Source organism: Orycteropus afer, unplaced genomic scaffold, assembly GCF_000298275.1.
Source record: "Orycteropus afer afer isolate SDZICR_OR568_19922 unplaced genomic scaffold, OryAfe1.0 scaffold00280, whole genome shotgun sequence".
Classification (NCBI taxonomy): Eukaryota; Metazoa; Chordata; class Mammalia; order Tubulidentata; family Orycteropodidae; genus Orycteropus; species Orycteropus afer.
In genome coordinates, this window is record NW_006921867.1 from 3,479,380 (window position 1) to 3,484,742 (window position 5,363).

Consider the following 5,363-nt stretch of genomic DNA (forward strand, 5'->3'; position numbering starts at 1 on the left):
ATCAAGCTGATTCTAAAATGGATATTGAAATGTAAAGGATCTTGAATAACCAAAACAAGTTTGGGAAAGAATAAAGTTGGAAAATTCATGCTACTAAATTTTAAGACTTACCATAAAGCTACAGTAATCAAGAGAGTGGTTTTGGCAAAATTACATATATGAGTGCACCATAATGGAAAGTCCAGGAATATGTGCACCCACATATGCTCAATTGGATTTAATAAAGGTGCAAAAAAAATTCAGTAGAGAAAAGATAGTATTTTCAATACATGGTGCTGGTACATTTAAATATCCATATGCAAAACAATGAACCTTGATGTAAGCCAAACCTTATACAAAAATTGCCTCAATATTTTTTATAAATCCACATGGAAATCTACAAAACTTTTAGAAGAAAATCTTCATGACCTTGAATTAGGCAAAAACGTTCTAAGCATTAGCCAAAATATTCTAAGATAAGACAGCAAAAAACTTCATCCATATTTTTATAAATAACAAATTAAAATATATCAAGATTTAAAGCATGTTCTCAGTGAAAGACACTATTAAGAAAATTTGGAAGCATGCTATGGAGATGGAAAAAATATTTGCCAGTCAGTTATACAACAGAGGACTTATATAAGAAATATATCAAGAAGTCTCATGAGGAAGGAAGATGGTGTCTTACCTGTAGCCCATATGTTAATTCACTTTAGCATCTTAATGCCTGAAAAACTAGGTCCAGCAATTTGAAATGCAGATTCTGGAGCTCTGAACAGCTAATTAACTCATCGAGGGCCAAACTCAGGGCAGTAGGAGAAGACAGGAGGGAGAGACATTGTAAACAGCCAGAAAGAACAAAATAAACAAACTTGCCCTGCAGAGCACTGACCAGCAGGAGAGACAGAGCACTGGCTCCCTGGGGCAGTGGAGAGAATGCATCAGAGGACCAGAGACCACTCCACAGATCTACCTTCAGCACCTGCTTTTATTGGTAAATTTGGGACCACTGCTATGTGAGAAGGTGGCATTTGTGAGAAGTGGAGAAGAGACCCTGGGGCTCAGGGAGCCACTGAAATGGGAGCAGAGAGGAAAGCATGCCACAAGTGGGTGCACCCTGAGATGAACTCTCAGTGTGGATCAGGACAGCTATTCTAGGACAGTTTTTTGGCACAGAGGGGCCTAGAGTACAAGGTTTTTGCAGCTGTCTGAACCTGGCAGAAAGTGGCAGTCCCCAACCCACTGGGATCTTTACCAAACTTGAGCTGTGGGCCTGTGAGTAACAGTATAACGTCATCATTAGCAGCCTACTCAAAGCCCTGGAAATGGCTACAGGCACCTTGGAGCTTTATTTTCTCTTTTTTTCCTCATTTCTCTGCCTCTACCCTGCCTCATTCAATAGAAAAACCACATTAAGCCACCACAACATCTGCCTACTCTAATCCTAAACCCACTTCATGATGAACAGAGACTTGCATCCACATTTCATACAGTGATTCCATCATCACAAAGAAAACTGCAGAGCAACTCAGCACACCTGAACTAATAACCAAAAAAGTAAAATATAACAGCTCCCCCTTTGCAAAATCATTAAATCATAAAATCAAGACAAAACAAATCAATACATAACTAACAGTTAAACACAATTTCAAAATGTCTAGGAAACAACAGGCAACCTCAAAAAAAAAAAAAAAAAAAAAACAGGACAAGACAATAGAAATAAAACCTCAAACAAAAGTCTCTTTAAACATGGAGGAAGAGGAGGTAATAGAATTATCTGAGAAGGAATTTAGAAGGTATATTTGTAGAACTCTACAAGAGCTTAAGGAAACCCCAAACAGAAAGAAACAAGGAACACACAGATAGTACCCTGGAATAATGCAAGAAAAACATTCAAGAACAAAATAACAAGATTAATACACAAACAAAACTCATACAAAAACAGCAGTTAAAAATCCAGAAGATGAATACCAAAATTACAAAATTATACAACACAGTGGAAGCACAAAAGAATAGGCTAGAACTGGCTGAAGATCACATTTCCCAACTAGAAGATAAATCCCTTGACACCAGCCTGTATGAAGAAAAGTCAGAACAAAAATTTAACAGAAATGAAGAGAATCTAAGAGTTATATGGGACAACATGAAAAGAAACAACATATGCCTCATTGGAATTCCAGAAGAAGGGGCGAAAAAAATAAAAACACTGAGAAAATTGTGGAAGACGTAGTAACAGAAAATTTCCCCCATATCAGGAAGGAAGAAAAGATATTTGTCCAAGAAGCTCAAAGAACCCCATACAGGATAGATCCCAAGAGAAAAACAAGTCATATCATAATCAAACTCTCCAAAACCAAAGAAAAAGAAAGAATCTTTTGAGTTCCCTGGAAAAAAAAGAAATATCACTTAGAATAAACAAATGGTTAGGCTGAGTTCTGATTACTCAGCAGAAACCATGCAGGTAAGAAGGCAATGGGACAGCATATATAAAGCATTGAAGGAAAATAACTTACAACCAAGAATGATATATTCAGCCAAATTGTCCGTCAAATATGAGGGTGAAATCAAGACAGCTTCAGACAAACAGAAATTAAGGGATTTTGTGAAAACCAAACCAACTCTACAAGAAATGCTTAAGGAAGTCCTTCCAATAGAGAGCCCGCCACAGAGAACAAGAAAATCAGGACACATGACATCAACACTAAAACCAAATCAGAAATAGATGTTCAAAATAAGGCCATAAAACATTGTACACTAAAAAAAAAGGAAGTCAATCTGCACACAACAACAGCAATTAACCAAATAGAGGGAATTAAAGTTCTAGGTACAAAATTTCCACATGGAGAGGAAAACAGAACAATGTCCTCATAGAACAGACTGTTCCAAAAACAGAGAGATAAGAATTTACTCCAAGGTAACCAGAGAGAAAATTAACAATCCTCCAAAGCAAATCCAGAAGGAAGGAAAACATACAGCTTTACCAAGCACAAAACCAACAGTAAAGAAGAAAAGAGAAAACAAAATGAACTCAGCACAGAAAAGTATATGGACCAATGAAACTCCAACAACACAACAAAAAACACAATACAATGACAGCAATCAATTCATACCTATACTTGATATGAATGGATTAAATGAACCAATCAAGAGAAAGAGAGTGGCAGACTGGATAAGAAAAGAAGACCCATCAATATGCTGCCTGCAAGAGACCCACCTTAGGCACAAAAATAAAAACAATTTGAAAGTTAAGTGGTGGAAAAATATATACCAAGCCAACAATAACCAAAAAAGAGCAGGAGTGGCAATATTAATTTCTGATAAAATAGACTTTAAGGTGAAAAACAACATAAGAGACAAAGCAGGTCATTATATGATTCTGAAAAGGTCATTTGACCAAGAAGACATTAGGATAATAAATATTTTTGCACCCAATGAAAGTGCTCCAAAATACATGAAGCAAATATTAATTGAATTGAAAGGGAAAATAGACAACTCTGGTAGTATAGTGTCTAAGGCACTTGACTGCTAACCAGAAGGCTGGCGGTTCAAACCCACCAGCCACTCCTCGGAAGGAAGGTTGGGCAATCCTACTTCCGTAGTGATACTGCCTCGGAAACCCAAGGAGGGGTCGCTATGAGTCGGGGCCGACTCGATGGCATATAACAACAACAACAACAACAAATACTAGTAGGAGACTTTAACACACCACTTTTAAGGAGGGACAGATCAACTAGAAAAAACTAAACAAAGATACAGAAGAACTCAACAACACAAACAACCAACTCGACCTCACAGACATATACCGAGCACTCCACCCAACAGAAGTGCAATTCACATTCTTCTCCAGTGCACATAGATCCTTCTCCAGAATAGATCATATCTTAGGACATAAAACAAACCTCAATAAATTCAAAAACATGGAAATACTACAAGCATCTTCTTGGAACACAGAGCTATAAAATTAGAAATTAATAATAGGAAGATCAAGGAAAAAAAACATCAAACATGTGGAAGTTGAACCATTCACTACTCGAAAACTACTAATAGAAGAATTAAGAGTTAAATAAAAAAATTCCTAGAAACAAATGAGAATGAAGATACATCTTATCAAAACCTATGGGGCACAGAGAAAGCAGTAATCAGAGGTCAATATACAGCAATAAATGCACACATCAAGAAAGAGGAAAGAAACAAAATCAACACTCTAACCTAACAACTCCAACAATTAGAAAAAGAACAAAAGAATCCTACAGTATCCAAAAGTAAGGAAACAATAATGATCAGAGCAGAGATAAATGGAACAGAAAAACAAAATAGAGAAAATCAACAAAACAAGAAATTGGTTCTTAGAAAAGATGAACAAAATTGACAAACCAATGGCAAATCTAACAAAAAAAAAAAAGAAAGAGAAGATATAAATTACAAGAATATTAAACAAAAAGGGTGTCATCACAACAGAACCAACTGAAATAAAAAAAAAAGATACTGACAGAATATTATGAAGAATTGTACTCCAACAGATTTGAGAACTTAGAAGAGATGGACATGTTTCTGGAATCACAAGAGCTACCTAAACTATCCCACTCAGAGATAGAATACTTGAACAGACCCATAACAAAGGAAGAAGTTGAACAGGTCATAAAAATACTTCTCCCAAGAAAAAGTCCTGGCCCTGATGGCTTCGTTGGAGAATTTTACCAAATACTCAGGAAGAGTTGACACCTATGCTACTCAAGCTATTCCAGAACATAGAAAAAGATGGAATACTCCCAAACTCATTTTATGAAGCAAACATAACACTAATACTAAACCCAGGAAAAGACACGACTAAAAAGGAAAACTACAGACCAATATCCCTCATGAATATAGATGCAAAAATCTTCAACAAAATCCTAGCCATCAGAATCCAACAACATATCCAAAAAATAATACATTCTGACCAAGTGGGATTCATACCTGTTATGCAAGAATGGTTCAACATCAGAAAAACAATCAATGTAATCTACCACATAAACAAAAGAAAAGAGCCACATGATCATATCAATTGATGCAGAAAAGGCATTTGATAAAATCCAACACCTGTTCCTGTTCAGAACTCTCATTAAAATAAGGATAGAAGGGATATTCCACAACATAATAAAGGGCATACATGTAAAGCCAACAGCCAACATTATTATTAGTTGAGAAAGACTCAAAGCATTCCCCTTACCAATGGGAACCAGACAGGGATGTCCTCTAACACCACTCCTACTTAACATTGTATTGAAAGTCCTAGCCAGGGCAATAAGGTAAGAAAGAGAAATAAAAGGCATCCAAATTGGCAAAGAGGAAGTAAAATTATCTCTATTTGTGGATGACATGATCCTATACATAGAAAACCCAGG